Raw genomic sequence first — 27,594 nt, forward strand, 5'->3', positions numbered from 1 at the left:
AAGGTTAATTTTCAGAAATATAGAGGATCCCCCGTCACCAGTCTGTTGTCTTACTGCTATTACTGTCACGTCTGGAATTTGGTTGTTCTGGAGGTGAAATTCGACTTGGTCAGATTTTTGTTCAACCATGTGGCAGGTGTCGTTTAAGCTAACATAGTTGACACTCTGTTTTAATTTTATTGGTCGGCTAGTCTGGGTCCAGAGGACCTTGTTTACGCAATCTATTAGGGGTGACAACCTTCTCAGGAGGTCATTCCCTAGTAAACAAGGGGTGCCCTCTGGAGTCACTACTATGACCGGGTGTTTCACCTTGTGTCGCCCAATTTTGATGTCCAAATCTGCAGTCCCCTCGAAAGGAATTTCCTTCCCGTCAAAGTTCTGGAGTTGTCCAGGAAGAGAGGTGAGAGGAATACAGTAATTCTCCCCCCTTCCTGCATTTAGTTCATCAAAGGCGCTTTTGGACAGAAGGGTAGCTTGGGATCCAGTGTCCACCAGTGCCAAAATTGTACCCTGCCCCTGTACTTGTACTGAGGCATAGTATCTTCCCTCCTTCTCCTCAAGGGGCACAGATAAGGCACATTTTTGGACAACTGCGAGAGAAGAGATTTGGGCAGAATTCTGTGGAGAGTCATAGGAATCTACAAGAAAAAGTTGGCAACTTGAAAGAGGATATTCGAGCTCCCCTGGTTCCGGTCCTGGGCCGCCCCCCCCTTTTTGGAGGCAGTCACCAGAATGGGTTTGAACCCGGGGATTTTGATGCTGTTGGGTCTGGGATAGGATGATGGGCGGCGACAGCTCGATCCCCAGATCTACCCAGTCTATTGATTCGGTTTTAGGTTCCCCTGGTTCCGGTTCTGGGCCGCCCCCCCCCCTTTTTGGAGGCAGTCATCAGGATGGGTTTGAACCAGGGGTTTTTGGTATTGTTGGTTCTGGGATAGGATGATGGGCGGCGACAGCTCGATCCTCACATCTACCCAGTCTATTGATTCGGTTTTAGGTTCCCCTGGTTCCGGTTCTGGGCCGCCCCCCCCCCCTTTTTGGAGGCAGTCACCAGGATGGGTTTGAACCAGGGTTTTTCGGTATTGTTGGTCCTGGGATAGAATGATGGGCGGCGACAGCTCAATCCCCACATCTACCCAGTCTGGGTTAGAATCCATTGGGACCCATTTTTCCTTGGGAGGAGTTCCCCCATCTCTGAAGGAGAAGATCCTTTCCCCAGGATCCTCTTGGGATCCCTCTCCCTCAAATTGGAAGATCTGTACCTCCTCCTCAAAGTGGGTCTTTTTGGGTACTTTGTTTCTCCTACCCCCCTCTGCTCCTTGGGAGGCAGACTTTCAGGGGCAGGAGATTTTGTTTCTTGTTCCTGGGTTTCCAGGGGCTGTTTACAAGTGGGGAAGGAAGCTTCCTCCAAGGCTTTACACCCCCCTTCCCCTTGTGCCTCCTCCCTGGGAACCGGTGGGTTATCGGGTGCTGCCCCCGTCATTGTTCTGGAGCACCAGGCCCAGAGTCCGGTGCATTCTGTGCCGGCATGCCCATCTGAGGGTTCTGCTGAGCCCTTAACACGCGACCCAGCTCCTGTGCCATATTCTGGACCTGGCGCTCAAGTTGGGAAACCCGCTCAGGCTGATACAGGGTTCTATTTTCTCCCCTGGGCTGATCCAGGGATTTGGGTACCCCTCCACCCTTGGCCTCTCCTCTCCCTGATTCGGTTGTCTGGGCTCAGGGAATTGGGGAAAGCAGGATGGATGATTTGGGGCTGGAAGTTGGGTGGATACCTGAGGAACAGGTTCTGCCCAGGATTTGGTGAGTTTCTGCCCTCCTGGGGAAAGTGCGGAGGGAAGTTCCCGGGGTTGGGCGCTTGGTTGGATCCCCCCCCCTTGGGCCGGAGGAGTCCACACATAACCCAGGATTGGACTGTTTCCTTTATAGCGGGGACTTACATAGTCAGGGGAGCGAGGGACCCCATTTGTTTGACTACCTCCTTGACTCCCTGTCTGTGACTGGCCCGAAGGCCTTCTGGGCTTAGAATTATTCAGTGCCGGCAGGTTTTTAGGCCCCCCCATCTCCAAATCTAAAACGGGGGCAACCTTTATCTCTGCCACCTTGACAGCAGCCAGGGTGCTGTTGGTTTTGGGGTTTTTGGGCTGATTCTTATTTTCCACTGGTTTCTGCACCTCATAGATGCGGGTGGCTTTCTCAATGACCCAGTCTAAAGATCTTTTCTCGTGAAAATCTCTCACGAGCTGGGTCATTATGTATTTGGGTAAGGCATGGAAAAACATATTAACAAATTCTTTACTGTTGTGCGTACCCTTTTTGTAGTGCAAAAGCACGCTTTAACTCCTGCACAAATTCTTGTGGGGCCTGATCCTCCCCACATTGCAAATTGTAGGCTGCCTTGCGAGCCTCTTGGGGATGTCCGTGAACAGAAAAATGTTTCAAGATGGCCGACCTGTCGGTGGACCATCATGAATGATTTTGGTCCTCCAGCCCTGCAAAGAAACTGGAGTATTCTGGGGAGAATGTCCATTTTACATACTGAATGCAGCTACTGCTGTCTTTCAAATGGAAAGTCTCCATCATTTGCTCATAAAGCTCCAAGTGTTCCCAAACAGAATACTGTTCTTGTGATAAGGGGTGATGACACTCCTTATTGCCTTGATCTGCTTTAAGGGGTCCTTAAGCAAGGCCCTTTTTGCCTTATTGGCCTTTTTTGGTCGGGGTAACCCTGGTCCACTCATCCTCTGACTCAGAGGCACTTCTCCCAGAGGTGCCCGTCTGATCTTCCTGGGTTTCCCGGATTCTGCGAGCCTGGGAATGGCTGCCAGAATGTGGGGACCTAGTCTCCTGTGTCCTGGGCCGCTCAAAGGAGTCTTCAGATCCCTCCTTGCTGCCAGGATTTGATGGGTACCCCCCCCCCCCCACTGACCTGACTGGGCAGAGGTTTTCAGGATGCCCCTAGTGGGCCTACTCTCCTGGGGCTCCCCACTAAATTGCACTGTGCTTAGGTGTCCATACCCGGATGTCTGCCCATCCATTCCTGGGAGGTACTGGCCTATGAACCCCATACTTTTGGCTGAATAGTAATCTGCCCTCCCTGTGGCCCTGTGCTCATGTGCGCCAGGGGACATGGGGGTGGCAGAGTCCAAGGACTGGGAGAGATGAAGGCCTCTGGTACTAGGGCTCCTGAGGTTATGTTCAGGTGTTTCCCTTTCCCAGTGAACTTCATCTCTGTCAGCCCCTGCTCCCTGTTGCAATGCAAGAGCCTGCGCTTTCAGTTCCTCAGTTAAGGCCTTACGAGACTCTATCAGTCTCTCCTGCATGGCTACCTGTTGCTGGAGCCTATCATTGTGCTGACAGAGAGCCTCATTTTCTCTAAGTGCCTCCTGATTGGTCCTGGAATACTGGGCCAATCTTAGCTGCAGGAGGGTTACCTCCTGAGTCCTATCCCTACTGGCCTGTTCCTTTCTTGCCAAAGCATCTTCCACCCTCCTGGTGTGCTTTAACAAGTTCTGATGCTCTTTTTGGAGGCCACCCAGCCCCTGGAGGGCCAGGTGATTTTCTTCAATTTTTTCTTTTAATTGGCAGACTTCCTGGCCTAAGGTGTCCCTTTCCTGACTAAGAGCCTGCATCTGTGCCGCCAGGTCGTCCCTCTGCCTTTGAAAGGCACCAGCTTTCTGGCATTCTTGATCAAACTCTGCCTGGGTAGCCAGGTCTTTCAAAATCAATTTATTGCTTTCCTCTTTCTCTCTGTCTAGTCGGATTTGCATGGTGGCTACCTGCTCTGTGCATGCCATGTTAAAGTCTAGTTGTTGCTCCAGCTTTTTCTGGCTCTGCAGTAGGGAGTCCAAACCTTCTTGGTACTCCTTCTGCAAAGCCAGAAATCTGGTATCCTGGTCAGCCTTTTCCTGTTGCAGGATATTCATATCCTCCTTTATTTTAATAATATACTGCCTACTATCATTTTCTGACTCCTGGCTCCTCTGCAGCCTCAGATTGGGCCTTCTCTAATGCCATCAGTTGCCTATTTGCCAGATCTTGGCCTTCAGGCCATTTGTCCTGTATGGCTCCCATATATAAATATGCCGCTACCCTGGCAATCTTGTTGTGCTCATCCTTGGCCTTAGGGGCCAGATATAGTTCACTCAGGGCCACATGTAAGGGACCCTGATCTCTCCATATATCTGACCCTGTTTCAGTGATCTAGGGTGCAAATGCCTGCAACCAGACCGCCTGGTCCTGATGAGCCCACTCACCTCTCACAAATAGCTTATGTAAGAGGTGTTCTCTGGCTATTTTGATATCTACCAAGGTCGTCATTCTTGAAATTGATTTCCTTCCTGACTTACAGACGTTTGTATTTTATTTTGCAAAACAGACCGTTTCCTTAGAGCGTTCCTTTGAGGGGTGTTTTTACAGTGTAACACGGCGTGGTGATCCAACAGAATTTATATATCCTGTCAGTATATATCCTGTCAGTTAGCACACTGTATTAATCTGCACAAGTGATAGAACTAATCCAGAATCCCCAGCTCGAGCCCCCAAATCTGTCAAGTGACTCCAATCAAGCAATCCCACTAAGTCAGTGCCTCATCTGGGATGCCCAAGGGAAGCCCTTATTTTTATTTATATATTTTTATGACAAGTTATACTCTGGATGATAAACCCTTGTATAACACCCCTCTCTATGAATCCCCCTGATCTCACTCAGCCAAGAAGTAGGTTTGTTTTGCAATTTAAAAGATTTCTTAGAAAAATTAAACAATATATATATATCACACTTTTATAATAAATTAATATTTGATAGCATGCACCCTTATGAATATAATGTTGATCAACAATAGATAATCTGACACTAGCAGACTTCTTCACAATCAATGACGAGTTAGCATAGGAAGGATAAGGTAGCAGAAAATACTTTTATGGTTTCAAGGAAAAACAATGAGGGGAAAATGCAGCACATAATAAACTTGATATGATTTCAACAAAAGATAATATGATCACTTTTTCTTTGACAATTCCCTCCCCCTATGCAAGATAAGGAGATGGAAGGAGAGCACACAATTCTCAGGAATACAAAATGCAATACAAATTTCCAGTTCCCCCCCCCACCGAGCTTAGGGGAAAACAGGTATGATTTTAAAGCAGGCAAGATCCTTTTAAATGTGGTGGCAATGAAGTGAAAAATATGCTGAAAATTCTTTTAATTCCCTCTAGAGGTTCACGGTGAGTGAGAGATACTTTAAATCAGTTCAGGTCAGCCCTACTAATGATTCAGGGATGGTTATCAGGTTGAAAACGGGATTCAGCAATGGAAGCAAAAGACAGATATTTTTACACGTGGTTGAAATAAAGCAAACTGTCAATTCGTTGCACTTTTTTCTGAGTGCGTCGATCACGGAGGAACTATAAAGAGTAGCAAGTCGGTTTTAGACTTGTTGGAAAGGTTAAAATCTTAGCTTTAAAAGGAAAGTTAAAACTCGGTTCTAGCACAAACGGTTCAAGAGATACGGACGACTTAGTGGAGGCAGATTTTCAGAAATGAAATTACAGTTTCAGAATGACAGATGCGCTTGGAAGGTTTGAATCAACAGGATGGACACACGATTCCTTATGATGCAGTTCTAATAGGCTAAAATAGTTTGAATTAGATTATTTTAAACTAAGAGATTGGTTTTGCACAGTTCTGGCTGAGTACTCACACTATGAATTTCAAATAGGCCACCAGGGTCCGGTCAGCAGGTTTGGACTGGGCTCCGGGTGGTTTCTGGTACTGGTTCTCTGGTTCTGGTCTGGTCTGTGGTTCTGTTGTCAGCACTTCACAGCGGTCTGGTCTGTGGTTCTGCTGGTCTGGATCAAGTGGATTCTGGATACAGCACTGCTTTCTGGGTCTGCAACCGGTTCTGGCAAAAGTTCTTGGCAAAGAATCCAACAGCTCGCCCGGCTGTAGAATAGTTTGGTTGGATTGCTGGATTCTGAAGGCCTGCTGAGAAGAGTTCTCAGCTTGTGGGTTAGGCCTTTGCTTTAGGTTCTGTAGCCTATCTGGAGTCTAAGTCTGGATGTTCCTTCTAGATGTTGTGTGGTCTGGCAAAATGCTGTGCAAGAAAATGAAAAGTGAATGTCTTGCCTGTCCAAGCAGTCTCTTTTTATGTGTTTTGAAAGTGGGTGGGTCGGCTCATTCTGCATGCCCAACCCTCTCATGATTTGATAGGTCAAGGATTCTCTGTGACCTGATTTGAGAAGGGATAGTGTGTCAGAGTGAGCAACATTTGGCAACATTTTGTGCTTTTTAGTGACTTTCGCCATATTGGTTTTTCCTCAAAATTTACACAGATCTGCACCCCTTCCCTGAGCATATTACTGGAAATTACTATGTCTCTATCCTAAACACAGTGTCTGCAATATTAATAAATAGCGGGGTTCGGTCCCAGAACACTGTACAAAGTGGAATTTGGGCTCAAATCGTGAGGGCATTTTTCATTTTCAGGATCCCCAAATTGTACATTTCTGTGAGCTTAATACAAGATTTTAGAAGTATTTAACTTAAACATATATTTGCTGCAATATGAATCCACAGTCCTGTCTGGCCCGCCCCTAGGAACTGTGGGAGTCAGGGATCACATGTCTCTCCTTCTTGGCAGGGCAGCTGTTGCCAGCTACACCCTAATCTGCATTTCTATTCAATTGAAAGGGTGTATTGTGTTGGGTCCAGCAGGCTGCAGGGAAGTCCCCTCCCTCTCAATCAACAGGGCCATGTGATATCCTGCCTCCTGGTGTGGGTCTCTGGGGTGTTAAGAGTTCTCAGGAAAGGCCAGTCTTTTGAACTTTTAATTACATAAGACCCCCTTCTGTACACTGCCCAGTTCTGCAAGACAGCTCTCCTGTCAGGATTTATAGAGCACCAGCGCCGGTCAGTGTCCAATGCCGGTACTGTACCTATTTTTGGCAGCTATCTTCAATTAATACATTTCAAAAGGAAAGGATTTTATTTGATAGTATATGATCCTTGCTTGACATGGCATTGATGTGGATCTGTAGTAGAGTAAAGTAAAACACTCAACCATAGTTGGATTTTTGTTTGGTGGTTTCGGGCCCATGATCTTAGCAATTTTTGACATTACTAAAAACGGGTTTTGAACAGAACCATCTTTCTTTGCACTGGTGGGTGGCAGGTCAGGGGACCATTTTGGTGTGCGCAAAAGTGCACGGTTCTCCTGTATACTGGCGCAAATGTGGGCTTTTCCGCCATCTTGGATTTCCTAAGCCCACAGCACCCAATGTTGCAGCATAATAGTCCAAACGTGGGTCAGGACACCCAACAGGTGACAGTGCGCTATATAAGTACCTTTAACATAACATATGGTGATCCATTCTTGTATGAAATGTATATCACATTAGTGAAATCATAACCATATTTTTCGTAGTGTACTTAGGAACAACGCTACTTTGATGCCACTTCCTGTTTTGTCAAGGGGTGAAAGGTTGTGTTTCATTGCTTCCCGGGATGTCATTTTGGGGTGAAGTCAAATGACATCACTTCCGGTGAGGGATGGGCCACTTTTTTGGGGTGTCCAGGCCTATTTCTTGTCCCAGTCCGACCCTGCCATGAGGTCAAACACAGGCCCCTGTAGTGGATGCATTAGTCCACTGAGCCACAGACCTGGCCTGTACACCAGGGACCAGCGAGTACAATGCTATGGCTTGAGTATACCTGGCCCATTCAGAGCTCTTACTTATAATGACAAAGCCCTTATGTTTTGTAGTCCCACCCTCTTCTCGAACTGTTGATTCAGCTCTTGTGGTTTAAAAAAAAAAAAAACAGCGAATAGCAACATATTTACTGTGAGAATTGTTCTAGTCATCGGGTACGTACAGTGCGTAAAATGGTGCAACAGTGAAACATTCAGGATGTGAGTTATTTGCATTGGAGGAGATGTGGTGGTTCAGTGTAAGTTTTTTGCTGCAAAACGTGGTCACCTCTGTATCAATTCCAGCTTCCCAACTTGACTGAAGTCTGTGGCTTGGGCAAGACACTCCCTCTCCGTCTCCCTCAGTTCCTTTTCCTGTCCAAATCAATTGAGCTTAGGAAAGATCTAAACACCAGTATAAAATGTGGGGTCGTTGTTATATTATCAACTCACTAACGTGTCAAAGGACTGATAACTGTTGGTACTATTAACCCTTTGCCAGCCTCATTGTGAGTTTGTGGCAGCGTGCCCACAAAATAACAGTACAGGACAAAATTAACAAATAGGAGGATGGTGTATAAAATTGGGTGAGTGAGCGGGTGGGTTAACAGATTTGTTGAGGGATCTGGTCCAACAAAAATTGCGTGTGCGTGCGTGCGTGTGTGTGTGTGTGTGTGTGAGACTTTATTATATTCAACCGTCCTGTTTCCCCCAAAACTTTCCAGTGCAAAAAAAGTTATTATTAAGTGAGCTCTTTCTAATCTGCCTGTATATTGCACTTTTGCCATCTTACTGAAACAGTTAACACAAGGCTACATAGAGTAGATGGTGTGACTAAACACTGCTGGCAAGAGACTCACTCTATAGAAGGGCAATTTTTCACACAGGTGTTATATTTTTAAGAAACTCGCCCTTGTAGGTGCTAAATAAATACTTTTGACTTTAAAAAAGTTTAAAGTACCACTTAACCTACCAATCGTAAATATTTTCCACTTGATGTAATTGTCGTGCTTTTGAGTCAACGCTGTACTTATTTTATATGGCGAATGTGTTTTACAGGTGATTATTTTTGTTTTAAATATTTCCCTTTATTTCATAAATATATAAAAGGATCTCAAAGTTCTGTAACCCTCGATTGTAACTCACTTGTGCCACGTGTCACGCTTTCTTGAGTATATCACAACTGATTACCTTTGATTTAGTATCTCAGTTGTGACGTCAACATCAGTTTCAGAAATAACGGCTACCAACGTAAGAGTGAACAGCTTCTCTAACGAGTCTTAGCTATTCTTGATTTGTGTTTTATTGCCTTGCAATGTTCCATTCACCATTTACAATATGACACCAAATGGCCCTTTCATTTCTCCTAAAGCCTCTTCGACACTCGTACGACTTTAACCAAAGCTAAAGTTGCCCATTGGTCAAGCTTCAACCATTTTTTCTCGAAATTGTGCGAGTTAAATACCAATCTACAAAAACTCAACACCACACACTGGCTTCACCTCTACATACCGACTCGATGTACCAGCCGCTCAAGTCGGCCCAAGGAACAATCCACAAGCACATTTTTCTCAGGTCAGTAAACACAGGCTTTGTGTCCACACCTGACTAGTTAACTTATCGCTCTGACACAACCTTTCTGGGCACATCAATGGTACACCAATTCGCCTTAACAAGCTAGAGCCAAACCATACCTCTTAGAGGTCTGCAAGACTTTTTGCTTGACTGGAACCATTCTTCAACCAAGTCTATTTCCCTTACAACAATAACGCGCTCATCCAGTTTACCCCAGTATTATAGGTTATTTATAACGCACTTCATACCCAGAGGTTTCTAAGCACGGACCGGGGATTGAACCAGTGTTGCTCCATGTCCTCTTGCTTCCAAGGCGAGCACGTTGCCCCTGAGCTATCTTCCCAAGACAGTATCCCTCCTGACATCTCGCAAGGACACAATACCAACCACCACCAGCTTCTGATACAAACTTTATCAAACTAATATTCATGAATGCCCTCTTAGCATCCCAAAAGGCAGCGGAAAGTCATGACCTAATCAATGTATACAAATTCCACTTTTTTTTACCTCAAGGCAGCTTGGTTCGCTGATAACTCACTTGAAACCATGGATCTCTTAGTTACACCAACATGAAGCTCAAAAACAGAAGATTTGGGAGAGGTGAAGGGCTGACTGTGTTACATACTGAGGATGTTCCATGCGCCAACCTCACCGTGCCTGTAGGCATGCCACAACTCGCTATTCAAAAACCTCCAATGAGGTTCTTATCAATCAACGCTACAAAATTGTCTTCCTAGAGGAATTGCTCTATACAGCTCACCAACTTCAATGTAAAGCCAAACAAATCATTTTCTTAGGACACTTCACTCTGTGGGTTTGGGACAAGAACAATCAGCACGCAGCTGAATTTCTCATACTAAATATTGGTGCTGGGATTCAAGCAACATGGCACATTCCCCACTCACATGGATGGCCATATTCTAGACCTTGTCTCCACATACTGCATGTTGTAGGTGACAGTAGTTCATTTCTGATGAGCCGTGGACCAGGCCCACCAGCCCCTATGATGGACCGTCTCCCAACCCATCTTTGAATATCTGCAGGGCCCAAGAACGTCCATTTTTCAAGGACTGTCCAGCTGCACCAGGAGGCAATAGCTTCAAACCTTCCCCATCATCGATGGCCAGCCCTGGGTCTTGACCAGGGGTGGACTGGCCTATAGGGAACTCTGGAGGTCTCCCAGTAGGCCTCTGCACCCTGGGCCTCTTGTGTGTGGTAACCTTATTTTATTTCCACATTTTCTCATTGGAAAAGATTTGGGCTTGGTGAGAATATGTAACTTGGGGCCACTTTTAACATTATTTCCAGGGCCTCTTTTGTCTCCCAGGCCACCGCTGGTCTTGACGCCTTAAAGGCCCAAAGTGAAAAAATGACAAACATGCCTGTAACAAGAACCTTACCTGAATAAAATAATTAAAATAGTATTATTTGTAGGCAGTTTGGAAAGCATAAAATAACTTGCCTAGTTAGCATTACCCTTGAGAGCTATAAAGTAAATGATACTTGTGGTCTTGCTTTTCCCATTTTATATAGATCAGAACTCCGCCAAGAATGCAAAAATGCCAAAAACGAGGAAAGGATGAACTAATCCTGCCTGACACTGAACAGTTTGAGAGCTCTCTGCTTTAAGTGCAGCCCCAACTTTACCCCATTCATTTACACAGCCAGTAACATATGTACATACACACACACCACCTAAACAAACTTGCCCGCATACCCCTAATGGGCAGCAAACTTGATATACATGATTTATGAGGGTACAAAATGGGCGTGTAATCCTGGTTGACTTTTAAATTGACTTGCCTTCACAGAACGTGAAGGGATATGGGCATATCCAACCTCAATAAATTTGATATGTTTTAACCCCTTCTCCCCCCAAAGATAGCCACACTGGCTCGGATCACTTTAAACACGAGCTCAGTGCCACCACCTGTCCTGTTGAGTTGGTGGGGATCCTTGAAGAGCCTCTCAGTGTCTTAGAACTGCCCTCTCAGGACACAGCGTCATACTTTATATGGCATATATGGGCAACTCATACATGCTCCCAAACGCAGTGATGGTGCTTAATTAAACAGACTACTTAGACAGTTGTCATTATCTGCTTTATTTTCCTATTCTAAGCTGCAATCTTCAGCAGAGCAACTTGATACATGTATTTACAATGTACTTGTTTCCTTCCACTCGCTGTGTCTCATTAAAAAAAAGCCAGACAGGCAGCATTAGAAGACACTATGCCAGAAAATGGCAGCTATTTTATCGCAGACAATGGGGTGATTTCATAATGTGATCAGAAAAAAAGCATTGCTTATTTAGATAATTTCTATATTGTACTTCAGCATCTTTGGGGGATCCTTTTATGGGTACAAAGACAGGTTTAGGGTATGGTTGTTAAAGGCTGAGAATGCTAAGGGCTGATCAAGGAGGTTACCCTGTAACAGGTTAGGGTGACTCATGCAGCCATATTTGGACTTCTCTGAGAGGACTGCTCAAGCTGACCTGTGCGGTAGATTAGGTATGGTGAATGCAAGAGCTTTGCAAGAGACACGCATCTGGCCCTAATTAATGAAATCCAGCTCTTTATTTGAGCAACATTTAATTTACAGAGTGGTCTCCAACTCCAGGGCTATGGCCCCTGCTTCCCCCTTTTCTCTGTGAATACCAGACATAGTCCTAGCCCACCTGTCTTTGGTCTCACAGGGGTCCTGTGGCCTCAGTGCGTCTGCAGACTCTTAACAGGCTCCCTCTTGGAAACGCCTGTGGGCGATGCAGTCATTGATGATTCTGCATGGTGGGGGTTCCCTTTCTTTACCAACAGAGGGAACCTAATGGAGGTTCAAATGAGAGCTTACTTCATCAAGGGTTATTACACTGTCCCTTTGCCTTAGCTGGAACGCTGCATCTCTCTGTCAGCAAGTCTGCATACAAAATACACCTTCTCCCTTGGGCATGGACATATATATTAAATGTGTCATAAGCATACACAAAGCCATGGCTCTCACTCCCTCCCAGCTTCCAAAATGATATGTAAGAAGACTGCAATGTTACCTGTTGTACACCCTAGTGGGAAAGCATGGAGAATTATAGGAATTATGTCGATCAATGCTAGAGCACAAGGGAATCCTTGTTTGGGAAAAGCTAACAGCCATAAAGACCCCCATATATGGGCACTGACCCTGTCAGTGATGGAATGGCAGATATGTGGGTCCAGACTTATGGACCCACATATCTGGCATTCCATGCTCATCCCTTGTCCCCCCCACGCTTCCCACACAGAGGCTGCCTATGTACATTTTTTGTCAATGATTGTGAACACGGAGAGAGGTAAATGTAGTGTCCAAGAGCAGAGCGCCCGTATTAGCAATGTAAGTGACACAGTGACATACAAGTCATGTGTGGGGTACTGTGCAGAGAGAAACGCACACACAATTGTGTTGTCACAGGACACATGGTTGTTTTACCTATTTAGGGGGATAGAGAGATGGGGGTTTGTAAGAGAATGAGGTTGGACTTTGTTAGGTAAGAGTTGTAGGTTTTTTATGAGCGATACATGAATAATAAGGCAGCAATGGTCTTGGAGGCTGTATCAGAATTTACTACACGGCACACTCCAGACCAGGACTCTTTCCACTGGTAAGGGATGTGGCGCACAATAAAAACGCTTTTAACTTTTATTGATTTTGGATTCTGCTTTGAGAAGGCACCCAACCCGTCTCACACCCACCCTTGACAAACACCCCGTGTCGCAATGGACCATGAACCAGGCTTGTGTGTAATAATGAAATATTTATTTTATTTTTAAATTCAAATGCATAATCCAACAAATCAAATTTAGGGCAGGAATCACCAATGTGGTGATAATATACAGCAAAATGTTATAATATACTTAATTTAACTTTCTGACATCAGATACCTCAATGGAAATATGAACGGAATCAAGATTGCTTTTTGTCACTCTCATAGATTGTACTTCTGTCAAGCACCCACCCCCTCCCCTGCAACACTCCCCCAAACACCTGCTGACTCAATTCTGTGTGGGTGGAAAGGAGTGGCAGAGAGTCACAAATAAGAGGGAAAAATCAGATTGTAAATTCGATCTACCACCCCAGTATGGGAGGCCAAAACGAAATGAAAACCTTGAAAAAGGAGCAAAATGGCACTCGGATTTCACTGGATAATTAGAGGTCAGTTTACATGTGCGGTAGAAAAAATAGGACAGGAACTCATGTAGCTGTACTAAAGAGGCAAAAAAGCTTATAAGATACATGATAAGGTACTAAAACAGCATGAATACAGCTGAGCAAAATCGACTTTGGGAATGAATGCAATGCAGCAAAAATCACACGTGGCAAACTTGCAATTTCTTATTTTTCACAGATTTTAAACAAGCAAACAGCTAAGGAAATGAACTTAGCAATCAAAATTGGAAATAATTTTTTGGGATGGGAAACAAAGGCACATAAGAGATAGAATACTGAAGTGAAGGATGACTCTTATGGGGTGACAGTATGGGTTTCTTTATAGGAAATTAAAATGGGATTTTATAATGAAAACAATCACACGGGCCAAAGTCAGTTTTGTTAACAAAATTATTTGTTCTACTGAGACTGTATTTTAGTGGCTAGATTATTAAAGAAAGACACTGCACGCAAGGGGGTTAATTTGCAATTTTAACCAATTCGCGCCTTGCACCTCCTTATAGGGGAATGAATTAATTTATCTCATATTTGGTACCAAGGACTTACACAAAGAACTGAAATGATTTGAAAAGAATTACACTAACAGATGTACACTACACAGATTCTTCTAAGGACCAGGTAAACAGAGGAAGCAGACAATGTGGGAAATTACTAGGATTCCTATGGGATTTTTTATAGGATTTTGACAGAATGCAAGATAGCAGAGCAGTGTAGGCAACTTTATGGTACTGGAGAGGTTGATACTTACACAATGCACTTGAGTTGGGTAATTTGGACAGCTTACCAGGTCTCTGGACAGCGAGGCAAGGATCTGGTCAGTGGGCAGTGGCTGGGCTCTCCTTTAGGGAACAGCTGGGCAACAGGGGTTTGGTCACTGTGGATGGTGGGGTGCATCAGCTGGGCAAAGGGGTCTAGTGGCTGGATTCTCCCCTAGGGATCAGCAGCCTTTCCTCCTTTCTCCCTGAATTGTTGGGATGAATCTGGGTAGGTGGTTCTGGAAGGGAGGTTCTGGGTAGGTGCTTCTGCCTGAATCTGGATCAGCTACCTCTGGACTTGGTTCTGGAGTCTTGGAGTCTTGCAAGGTGTATTTTGAATGTTGAATCCCCCTATTATTATTATTTATTCGGATTTGTAGAGCGCACGCCAGCCCGGGGGCATTGTGGCGCTTGTTACAGACATGTGTTGGTTACAGATAATATAATACAGATAAAGCAATGTTAACAAGGAATAACAAATATTTACAGTGGGAAATATGGTATTTGTACAGTAGCAATGCAGAATATTTACATGGAATCGCAGGGGTCACCTTATTGTGCAAGGAAAGAGGTCTTCAATTTCCTACGGAAAATCGGGAGCGAGTTTTCCGCCCTGATGTCTGCAGGGAGAGTGTTCCAGGTCTTGGTGGCAATGTAGGGGAAGCTTAAGCCACCGGCTTTGGCTTTTTTGATGCGTGGGATGCAGAGTAGGTTGGTGTATTGCGTTCTGGTGGGATGGGCAGAGGAGGGTTTGGAGATGGTCTCAGATAGATAGGACGGGGCGGAGAGAGAGAGGCATTTGTGGGTGAGGGTGAGGATTTTGAGTGTGATACGTTCTTTAACCGGGAGCCATTGGGCTGACAGTCTGGCATGGGAGACGTGCTCTCTTCTTGCGATGCTGAGAGCGGCCCGGAGCGCATTGTTCTGTGTGACTCGGAGTCTGTTCAGGTTTTTAGTTGATGTGCCCGCTAGGAGGGCATTGCAATAGTCCAGTCTGGCTCCAATGGTTGCTCTGGCTATGGAGAGGAAGTTGGGTTTGGAGAGGTAAGCCTTAATGGCGTTTATGAGTTTAGTGGTATGGGCAAATGAGGAGGTGATGGCGCTGACTTGTCTGTTCATAGATAGAGAGGAGTCTATGTATACCCCCAGTGTCTTTACCGCTGTGGAGACGGGGATGATGGAGTTGTCAATGGCGAAGTTAGCGTACAGTGTGTCCAGTTTGTCTAGGGTGCTCTGTTGACCCAGTATCATGATTTCTGTCTTGTCTCCATTTAGGCAGAGGCTGTTTACTGCCTCTGCCTAGCTCTTATATAGGCAGAATGACATCAGAGAATTTACAATGTGGGTGGAAATAATCTGGACATACCTCTTGATTTAGGATAGGCCAGGCAATTCCTGTCGCCACCTCCCTCTGAGCTGATTGGACTGAAGGAAGTGACCTCTCAAGTGTATGCATTTTGTGATTCCTTTGTTCCACAAGCATAGTTTTTCACCAACAGGAATTATGGAATGCAACTTTATATTTACAATCATCACGATTTTACAAATCAGGTAGGCAGATCCCATATTTCACAAGGAATATGCCAGTTCAAATGCCCAGTCTGTGCAATGCTGCTTTGCCCTTTAGGCACCATTTCACAGTTTTTCACAAGACACATTTTATCTAAAATTTTACAAATGGCTACACATAAGCATAATAGTGTCTGGCATATTTTCTCCAAATTTAATATCTGTGCCATTTACGCTTTCCCAGAAATGCCTTTTCACTGCCATTCACTTCCACCATATGCCAGGAAGACACACATGGGGCCTCATTACAAATCAGGCGGTCCGGAAATAATGGTGGCGGTAAATCCGCCGCCACCGTTGTTTCCGGACTGCCTGATCCCGACTCCTGCAGGCGGGAGGTGATGTTCCTGCCAGGTTTGACCTGGCGGGTTTAACACCGCCCGCCTGCAGGCAGACGAGGAAACACCGGCAGCATTACGAGATGCTGCCGGTGTTTCCATGATCCCCATTCCCATTGAGTCCTAATGGACTCAATGGGAATGGGGATTAACACCATTCCACCTCCGTGATTCCCGGAAAACCGGGGTTGTAATGCCCCGGTAATTCTGGGAATCACAGAGACGGAATGGTAATACGAGTCCGGCGGTAACCAGGCGGTTTTACCACCTCGGTTACCGCTGGACTCGTAATGAGGCCCATAGTCTTATTTTGCTTGTCCAAAATTTACATTAAAACTGTCATAATCTCACATTGCTGCTTATTCAGATTATTGAAATAAATGTCTTAATGTTAAAAGTTCATTCAGGTCTATGGATGGCATTTGTCACTATATTGGGGGTCCTTCAAATCTCCACAGCCAACCTGCCCCCTCTGTGTCACTCTGAACAACAGGGTTACCATAGCATCCTTTGATCCTAGGCAGTTGAAGCTCAGGAGAGGTGTCAAAGGAATTCACATTTCTTTGTGACAGTGCTAGTTCCCCTTGGCCCATTATCCCTTGCTGGAGAAACACCGGCCAGTCTAACGAGGTTGCGAATTTCCACAGCTTGGCCCTTTCATATTTGTAAAGGGGCTTCCTTTCACATGGGGGCTGGATACCTTTGAAGTGCCTGCCTTGCCAAACTGGTCCAGCTGTTTTCAAACATTTCTTCTTTTTCTCTCTTTCTTCCCCAGAACCCAAGTCTTTTTGTAAACAAATACAATATACATTTAAACCACCCCAGCCCCACACATATAATACTGTTTCTGTGCGAGTATTGGGATGATTTCACATTTAGCTTTCGCAAAAACGGATTTACACGTGTTCATTTTCTACATGTGGATTTCACAAGATGCATTTGCTTTTTGAAGGCTTTTTGTAGCTCTGGTCAGTTTCTGTACGAAGGAATATGCTTGAAGAATGGTTTCTTGTGTAATTGACATACAGCAAGAGAGAGTTTTCTTTTGAAGTCCTTTGCGTGGGTTAATTTTAGCTGTGTGGACTGAAATTAAATTCTCTGCTCTTCCCAGACTTTATTTGCTAAAACCATGCTGTTCTGGGAGGGATGGCTGGTGTTCCACATGAAATAGATAGAAATGGCTGTGATTTACTTGAACAAAACTGTGTGATGTTTAGAAAGGAAAATAGCACCAGTGTGAGGTCATTTTAAATGCAGGCCATTTTCTTGTGTAGCTTTGAGTTTTTCTGAAATGACAGAACAGCAGCCGTAGAGATATTTTCTTTGGCTTCACATGAAGAAAATAAAATGAAGCCATTCTTGGGGTGGCTATGTTCAATCTCGCCTCATATGTGCTTAGCAGACACAGCGCAGCCATTCTCTTTGTGTAACTGCTAAAATGCAGTTTTGTGATGTAGAGGATTTCTGTTAGGGCTGGTAAATGTAACCCCACCTAATTCCCCCCTGCTTTCCCGGGACTTCTTGTTGAGCAAGAGTTGGGCAAAGTGGGGTTCATCTGGTGAAGTTCTTCTTTCATCAAGAGGCAGCACACCAGGATTTCCTTCCGTCTTTCGGTTGGAGAGTATGGAGCGGCACCCCCTTTCCTTCCTTCCCTTTCCAGGTCCTCGCCGGGTTAGGAGGGAAAAAAGTTATTTAATAGGAGATAGAGAAAAACAGGTTTTAGACTCTTTCACTGGCAATCTTCCTGGAATATTTACAACAGAGAAACAATGCATACAGTTATAATTTTCTAGGACATAATCATGTTTAATCTGCACCATCACACCAAGCAGATAACTTAACCAGACAAGAACAACAATTTTAAAACATTTTTTTACAGTAATAATAAAGAATAGTAATCCCTGTTATATAGATGTACCTATGGACCTACCTATTTCCTTCTGCTTTTTCTTTCTCTTTCTACTGATTCTTCAGATATCTCCTCTGTTTGAATTTCCTTTTGCTTATCAATCAGCTGCAAAGTGTGTCTGGGGTGACAACTTTTTAACTGATTGATGTGGACCCATTTCTCTTCTGACAGCTCTCCTTTGGGAATGCGGATTCTGTAGGCAACAGGTGACCTTTTATCTACAATTTCAAAAGGGACTGTGCCAGGAGGGGAGGACTTTTCTCTCCTTCATCTGGTTCCTTTGAATATTGTACAAGTAGACCCTGTCTCCTACTTGGTATTTTCTTTGGTTGTTTTTAAGTCATAGTGAGTTTTCATCCTCCTGCCGATTTCTCCAGATTCCGCTGAGCATACGCAAAAGCATGCTAAAGGTGTTTTCTTAGATTATGAACATATTCATGTGGTGTGGAGGCGTTTATCAGTGTCTGCTCTTGTGTTCTATAGAGCAGATGCTGAGATAGCACCATTTCTCGTCCAGTATTTAGCCCAAATGGAGACATTTTGGTCACAGAAGATGGTGTAGATCTGATGGCCAAAAGGACAAGCAGTAATCGGATATCCCAACTAGGCCCAGAATCTGCCACAAACTTTTTGAGAATGCTCAGAATGGTTTTATTGTACCTCTCAACTCCCCCACTGGAGGATTGGCGGTATGCAATAAGAAGTTTCCTTTTTAACCCAACTATCTCCCACATCTTTGTCATTACTTTGCTGGTGAAGTGACTTCCTCGGTCTGACTAAATCCTTTGGGGAAGGCCAAAACGCGAGAAGATATGCTTGATCATCAGGGCAGCTGCTGTTTCTGCCTTGCAGTTTGGGGCCGGGAGACATTCCACCCATTTGATGAACAAGCATGTTACTGTTAACATATACTTGTTCCCCCTAGAGGAGCGACTCATGGGCCCAATGAAATCTACTTGTAAATCTGACCAAGGTAGCGTCATCCCCCTCTTCTGGAGGGGAGCTCGGTGTGAGTGAACTTGGCTGCAATTGTGCACACACATAAGACACCCCTTCAAATATTGGTTGCGGTCCTGCCCAAAGTTTGACCAGTATACAACCTCCCGCAAGATTTCTAAAGTAGTGTGAAACCCCCGATGACTGGCTTTGGCCACGTCATGGGCATGACTTAGGATCAGGCTTCCGAATGAGGGAGGTACCATCAATTGGTCACATCCAGAGATGGATCTCCTTACCAACAAACCGTCTTGGATTCGGAACACTTTGGGACACTTCATCAACACCCGGATGTCCTCTTTCCCAGTGTAATCGGTTTCCGTCAGAGGAAAGTTCACAGGGTCCTCAATGTTTTGGCAACATTGCCCAATAATCGTATCCCCTTTTTGTGCCGTGATTAAATTAGCATCTACGGTCTCCTTACTCCAATGGGCAGTTGAGAGTTCATTGTGAGCATTTGACTGGGATGTGGTGACAGCAGTGACCTGGATTTCCTCCAACAGGGACTCGATCCCAAGGCGATCCCCCTGGATGGTTCCAGTTTTGGCCAACCGATCAGCCAGGTCGTTTCCAGTTTTGTCTGGCCCCTCTATTCTGGAATGACCCTTAATCTTTTTCCAATAGATGGTCATCCCATTAGAGGTGACCAGATCATCAATATTTTGTATGAGCTTGCCATGTTTAAGTGGTTTGTTATTTGCACACAGCATGCCTCTGGTTCTCCAATTGATCAGGTGCTCCACAAACCCTTTCCGGACATAATCTGAATCAGTGATTATGACCAGTTTGTGGAGTCAGTGTTGCATGGCAGTGAGGTTGGCCTGGTGAACTGTCAAACTCCGCCACCTGACTACTGCAGGGACCGATTTTGTATCCACCGGAGGGCTCTGGGGCATCATTCACCCGGGCATTCCTAATGCCGGCCAACAGTTCCTTTTCCCATTTGTTGTCAACATGGAAGGAGCACCCTTCCACATAAACTGTGGGCATCCCCTTGCACTTGTTTTCTTCATAGACTTTGTGCGGGTAATTCAGGTACGCCTCCATGTTGTCTTGGGTTTTGAGACTTTCGTCCTCAAGACAGTTTTCTCTGGCACAATCATGCAAGTCAGCCAGACCTTGCACGAGGGGACTCTTCTTGTTTTGGCCATATCTTACCTCCACAGGAAAGCCTGGCATGGACAGAATCCAGGAGGTCATTCTGGAATTACTTACATTTCCTGCCCGGATTCTGTAACTTTGGAGGTATTGCAAAGGCTGGTGTGGAGTCTCCACTATGATGTGCTCTCCCTGGATGAACGGGCGGTCATTTTTCAATGCCCACACCATTGCCAAGAGTGCCTTCTCATAATCGTTGAATATTTCCACCACAGAGGATAAAGTCTTACTTGCATAGGCAATGACTTTATTGACCTTGTCATGCTTTTGGTAGAATACTGTTGTTAAGCATGTATTCGTGAAAGAACCTTGTCTCCAAGAAGAACTCCTTGTTTTTGACAGGGTAAGACAGAAAAGGCGCTTGTGAGAGACTTCTTTTGAGTTGTTTTACTGTCTCGGCTTGTTCTGGACCCCACTCCCACTTGACCTCCCTTCAACAGTTGGGCCAGGGGTCTTGTGACCTCTGTGTAATCTTCAATTAACTTCCTACTGTAGTTAGTCAGTCCAAGAAGGCTTCTTAGTTCACGCAGAGTTGTGGGGTCTTTCAGTTTTAGTAGTGCTTCCACTTTCTTTGCCTGGGGACAGAGACCCTCAGAGGTTATTTCATGTCCCAAGAAGTTGACATGGGTCCTACACCACTGTGCCTTCTTGAAGGACAGCTTTGCTCCAGCAACCCTCAACTGTGTCAGAACGGTTCCATGTGTTAATATCCCCGCAAAAATATCACCATACAAAAATATCGTCATATTTTTGCAGTTATATTAAGGCATGCAACCTGCAGGGGACCCACCACAACCCCTGTATTATTTTAAAAGGGAGCAGGGGACACACCCGCAGCCCCTGCTCCCAAAAACCCCAAAGATTATCCCCAATAAAAATATTGCCTATGGCCGTTCCTGACGACCATATATACAGCAATATTTTTGTTGGGGATAATGTTACGTGATAACGTCAGAACATAGTGGATTTCCGCTATGTATTCCTCCACAGTTGAGCTTTTAATCAGGACATCATCCACATAAGCCAGGTTACCTCTTTCACCCAAGTTGGGCTTGGCCTTGTGTAGGAAGATTTTGAATTCATTGCCAGAATTTGTGTATCCGAAGGGAGTCCGGGTCCATGTGTACTGCTGCCCCCCGAAGGTAAAGGCCAGCTTGTACTGGTCCTCCCTACTGACAGGCACGGTCTAGTATCCACTGGTCAGGTCAATGGCGGTGTACACCTTTGACCCCTCGATCTGGGCCAGCCCCTGGTCAATGTAGGGAGGAGGCCATCGGGACATGTGGACCAGTTTGTTCAGCTCCTTAAGGTCTGCACAAAGTCTCCAGTGGCCATTAGGTTTTAAAATCCCCAGTACCGGATTATTAAAGGTACTGTGGACTGGACGAATTATCCCACAGGACTCTAGGTTTTTGATAATTTCTGTCAGGGACTCCATAGACACGAGAGGCAAGCGATATTGCTTCACGAATACAGGAGACATTCCAGGGTCCGTGGGAATTGAGGTAGTATGTATCTCGGTGTGACCACAGTCGTACGACCCCACAGCAAAGATATATTGAAAATTTTAGAACACCTGTTTTAACTTTTGCTTTTGTACTTCAGTCTCACAGGCATCAGCGAGGTTGACCCATTCTTCAACCATCTGTCTGAAGCCTGGAAAGACTTCAGGTTTTGCGAAGTCAGCGGCCTCCTCTAGCTGTTTGGAGAGGTCTCTGGTGAGGTTGTTGACCTGACAGATGGTTTCAGGTAGGAGAGGCAGTCATTGTGAACCTGGAATTTCACCTCATACTTCTTGAATGTCACAGGTCACCTCTTCCCCCCTGTAAGGGCAGGAATAGTACACCAGGAAATTCCCCCCTTGCCAGGTGAAGATCCTTTCTGGTGGTATGTCATTGTCATAGCAGTCATTGGGGATTGGTCCTATAAGTTAATTTCCTAAATCCATGGAAAAATGCTGGTCATCAACCGCCATTCCAATAATGGTGCCTGCACCCAGAGTGATACTCCCAAGGTCACTGTTATCCACCACTATTGTAATGGTGTTGTGTTCTACGTTAATTAATGGTGTTGGGTTTAACCCCAACCCCTGCTGTTGAAGATGGACATTGAGGTGTACATATGCGTTTGGATTTTGTAGTTTCTGTCCTCTCTTAATGTTTAAGTCAAGTGGGAATTGTTGGGTCCGTCCTGGGATGGAGACCTCCTCTCTAATTTGAACTTAAACCACATACGGCAGCAATTGGGCTGACCAAAATGCCTTTTCAGAATCATCAAAGCCCACAGGGTTGCCCCCCAATCAGGTCCAGGCCTTGTAATTTATGAGGTCCAAAATAATTGCAAACCGATTGAGAATGTCACTGCCTAAATAGAATGCACCAGGGACATCTCGCACGTCCCAACAATTATGCTCTATGCTGTTATCACCTATAGAAATTTTGAACATACACCTGCTAGGCAGGAGTTGTTTGGAATTGTGAGTTTCCAAGCCCATTTCCAATTTATCAATCAATTTAAATGTGGGAATGGTTGGATCTTTTGGGAGTTTCCTGAACAACGCTTCACTGATGAAGCTTTTTCCATTATTCAGGCACACTCTGGTGAGCACCGACTCCCTCCCCTCATTTAACTGAATAGGGAGGAACAGCTGTTCACTTATTTTCTGAATATCAGCCAGGCTTTGAGCTGGTATTTCATCACTTTTGACTATAGGATTTGGATTTTTAGACTGGGGATTGGTATAGAATTTCAAGTTATTTCCTTCCAGTGTGGAATGCCACTTGAAACTGGAAGGGAAGTTTATTTTTAAGAATGGAGAGGTGTTCCCATCACCAGTTTGTTGTCCTACAGCAATTACTGTAATGTCAGGTATTTGATTATTTTGGAAATTAAACTCAATTTGATCAGATTTTTATTCAACCATGTGAAATGTGCCATTTCAACTAACATAGTTGCTGCTTTGTTTTCATTTTATTGGCCGGTTAGCCTGAGTCCAGAGGACCTTGTCATTAGGGGAGACAACCTGCGAAGGATGTCATTCCTTAATAGACATTGGGTTCCCTCTGGAGTCACGACTATGACCCAGTGCTTCCCCTTATGTCACCCAATTTTAATTTCCAGAGCTGCAATCCCCTCTATGGGAATTTCATTCCTGTTGAAGTTCTGGAGTTATCCAGGAAGAGGGGTGAGAGGGATCTGGTATCTCCCCCCCTTCCTGAGTTTAGCTGCTCAAAGGTCCTTTCGGACAGAAGAGTGGCTTGGGATCCAGTGTCCACCAGTGCTAAAAATGCACATTGCCCTTGCACCTGGACGGGGCATAGAACCTACCTTCCTTCTTTCTCCTTCAATGAGCAACGGTAATGGGCATTTTGAACAAGCTGGGCGGTTAATTTCTTTATTTTGGACTCCGACACTGGGATTTTGAACAGTATTCTGTGTCGAAGTCTGGGAATCTGAAAACAAAATTTAGCATTCTGATATTTGGGGAGATTCAGGCTCCCCTTTCTTTCTTGATTCTGTGCTGCCTCCCCCCTTCTTGGCGACAGCCACCAGAAATAATTTGGGGAATTTGAAAATCCCCCCTTTCCTCCGATTCTGTGCAGTCCCCTTTGGAATTCACTTCTGGGCCATTGCCTGGATTGAATCCTACCTGGCACCTTGCCAAATATTTGTCTCCTGGAGCAACAACACCTCTCAACTGTCTCCTCTAAATGTTGGTGTTCCGCAAGGCTTTGCCTTGTATCCTCTCCTCTTTACACTCTACACCTCTGCTCCTGGGGCACTAATCTCCTCCTTTGGGTTATAATACCAACTCTGCAAAGACAACACCAAAATCATCTTCTCTTTTCCTGAACCCTCCTCTGATCTCTCTTTTCCTGAACTCTCCTCTGATTTCTCTATCAAAATTTCCAATTGTCTTTTTGACATTAAATATTGGATGGCTTCTCACTCTCCAATATTAAACTCTGTCAAAACAGAGGTGCTCTTCTTCCATGCCAAATACTGTCTCTTCTCTTCCCCTGCCTTTCCAGATCCCACTTGACATGCTTCCCTACCCTTCTTCAGCTAGAAACATCTATGATCCTTCTCACACCTTCTCTACTTTCATCTCCAAAAATGCAACAGTGGCTCACCTCAACATCCCTTTTGGACCCCCAACTATGCCTTTTGTCCTCTCGACAAGATCATTAACTACGCTACCAGGACTCTCTTTGAACTCCCTCACATCACACGTAGCTCTTCCTACTGTCATCAGGCTGATGGCTGAGGATGCAAAATAGGGCCACATTTAAATGTCTTCTCCTGGTACGCAAATCTGTCTACAGTAAGGCACCACTCTATCTACCCTCCTCTCTCCAACTCTACAAGCCTTCATATTGTGGAACAGATTGTTTTTTTTTTGCATTGCAATATAAAATAAACGAGGTTTGTGCTGTTCATATGTATGCATAGGCAAATTCTGTAAAATATTTAAAACATTGTCTATAATACAATGAAGAAACGATTATTAACTTTGTTGGAGCAGCGTGCCCCTTGGGGACACTGTCATTTTTTGCTTTGGGTACTGAAGTGGGAAAATGGGAAAATACCCTCCCCCCATTCTCATTCAAACCATGGCCCAGGACATCAAGGCCCAAGCACCCCCCGCGAGAGGAGTTCGACCCATTCACTTCATCACCAGACGACAAGACCCCATGTGTCCACAGCCCACACGCTCGGGGAGCCTGCCCACTACCACGTCCTGGTCAAGCCGACGTCAGCCTCATGGACCAACTCGATTAGACAATAGCCACAAACATCATCATCGTTAGAGATGCCATGACGACATAGCCAACAGACAAGAACACAAGTGCCACCATGCACACTGGTCACTCACACGAAGAATATACTCAGTGCTGTGACGCAGCAGACTGGTACACCCACAGACACGCATCATTGTTATTTTTCACATAGGCCTCCTACAGCACCGCAGAAATGCAAGACGCCTGAAGAGCTCGTGTATACATGCTGCAGATGCTTTCTCGCTACCTATCCCTATGAAGACGCCACCCTATGAATTTACTGTTGCTTGTGACACTCTGTCGCCCCTCACATACCCATATTATGGATTGTGTACCGCCGCCCAGAAGCTAAGCCCAAAGTAGGCCGCAAAAAACAAGAGTCCCTAGGCAGGCACCTCTCAGGTGAAAAAGCAAAACGCTGACCACGCAGAACGAGCCCCAACGAGAGCCCACAGCCAAGGCCACTATGTTGCAACCCACATGCCGCGCTCCCAGCGCCAAGGTTACACCTGCCATCACCAAGCGCTCCTCAGAGCCGAAATACAAATCAAATGCTCAGAATTCTGCTCCAGCCACGGTCTCTCCACACGGGACCAAGCCGAACTGACAAGATGCCAAGCTTACGAGACAGAAAGTCGCCGGAGTCCCACGTCTGGGACTCAGGTTGCAACAACGAAACAACAAGTTGGACACCTACAGCGATAGGAAAGACATGCACAGCAGCCACTAGCCAGACCTGTCCATTGTCCACCACTAACACATAGTTGCACATTGTTGCCAGCACCAGGTACATCGCGAGCTGGGAATGGCGATGGTCCCAGGCTTGGGGACTCGCAAGGGAACCAATCAGAATACGAGGGGCTCGCCACTGATGCCATTTTGGATAGCCAATCACCAAGAGTCCCCTTGTAACAATTTCGGTGTAGCAATTGTTAGGGACAACCCAAGTGTACCACCTGACCTGTCCTTATCCAATAATCCTTCCTGCTATAGGTAACCATACTGACCCTACCACTCGGGGAGCCAACCTGTAGTGGCGTTAGGTTTTGTGACAATTTTCCCAGGTGACGCAAGTAGCGTGTCATACTACGGTAAAAAGGGACTGCGAGCCCCACTAACACTGAGAGTCTCTCCGGATGCATACGAGCTGAGAACTATCCCTGCTATTACTATAATAAACAGCAGTAATTACTTTGCTCTTGTGTGTGCCTCATACTCCTTTTGGGACACGGGACGAGTTGGGGCCTCCCCAGCCCCGAAGGTCCGCGGACGGCTCTGCCGGCCCCCGGGAAATCACCCCGACAAGTTGGAGGCACTGCTGAGATCTGTTTGAGGTATACCTAACCTAAATTCCAACTACAAGGCGTCTTGCAAAGAGGCAACTCGGCAGCGCGGTCCCCTCTGCCGTTGCCCCCTTTTGAGGACTACAGGACCATCACAGAACTGCGAGACGACCGGACAGCGCAATCCAGACATTGGCCATCGGGAGCCGACTTGAGAAGTATCCCGCCCGCGGTTGACGTGGTCCAGACGAGGGGAGGTGGCGAGCCACTTTGGAGGGGTGTCTGCGGTCGAGCAGCCCCGGCTCACGAGGACTTGGTGAGTATGGCACACCCAACCAGCAATGTAACATTCTGAGGGAGGGGGGAGGAATTGTAAAGAGGGTGGCGGGTGGTTGTTATAGTGTGTGGAAATTGATTTGGACTGATAAGCGGCGATAGATGTGTGAGGTGTAGCGGGACAGGCATGAGGGCCGTACGCTACATCGTCACAAAGTAGACTGGGTGGAGCTTCAAGCACCCACGTGTGACTGTTAGAGGGCGTGGATTGGTCTAGATCACGGATACCTGTATAAGGGAGGTGTGGCTTTCCTATGAATTGATGTTGTAGATCAATGAGTAGATGTGGATCCCTACAAATTGAGTGTTGAAGCTTGTTAGGTAGATGATGTTTTCCCGCAGGAGGTAGCTAGATTGTTTCCCGAGTGCGAAAGATAATTGGCTCGTTAAGCTCCCCTAGGGAGGGGGCGTATCTTGCGCCAGGCGACGCAGCGTGTGCAGTCCGATTATACTAAGTAATTGATTGTTGCATACTCCACTCCAGACGTAGTGGGAAGACAGCTGTGGGTTTAAAGGGGAATAAGGGTATTAGAGGATAGCGCGCGATCACAGGTTCTAAAATAGTACGTACTTTTAATATCTTGTAGAGGTTGGTGACGTCACCAACCTCTACAAGATAGAAGGCTTGTATAGGACTAAACGACTGTCTCGTGTTCATCTTGGGGTGGTCGAGGGCAGGAGGTATGAAACGGTAGGGGCGAAGGGGGAGAGGCGGCCGTGCACGGAGAATGCCAGCCGCGCTCGACGGGGGAGGAGCCGAGGGGGAGGTGGCTGTGCACGGAGAACACCGGCCACGCTCGACAAAGGGGTTGCACCAGAAGAGGGAGGGGAATGAGCAGGCAGTGGAAACGGGGAGGAGGAGGAACTAAATTGAAGGTGTGCCAAGTACAGGCGGCACAGGAAGGTGGGACAGCTCAAAGGCGTGCCGCACAGGGCACATAGCCGCAGGGGCTTTGTGCGCCACGGCCAAAGGGGGCCATAGTTGTAACATCGGGAAGAAAGAAAAGTAA

This window comes from Ambystoma mexicanum, chromosome 10, assembly GCF_040938575.1.
Source record: "Ambystoma mexicanum isolate Mex_15411 chromosome 10, UKY_AmexF1_1, whole genome shotgun sequence".
In the NCBI taxonomy this organism is placed as follows: domain Eukaryota; kingdom Metazoa; phylum Chordata; class Amphibia; order Caudata; family Ambystomatidae; genus Ambystoma; species Ambystoma mexicanum.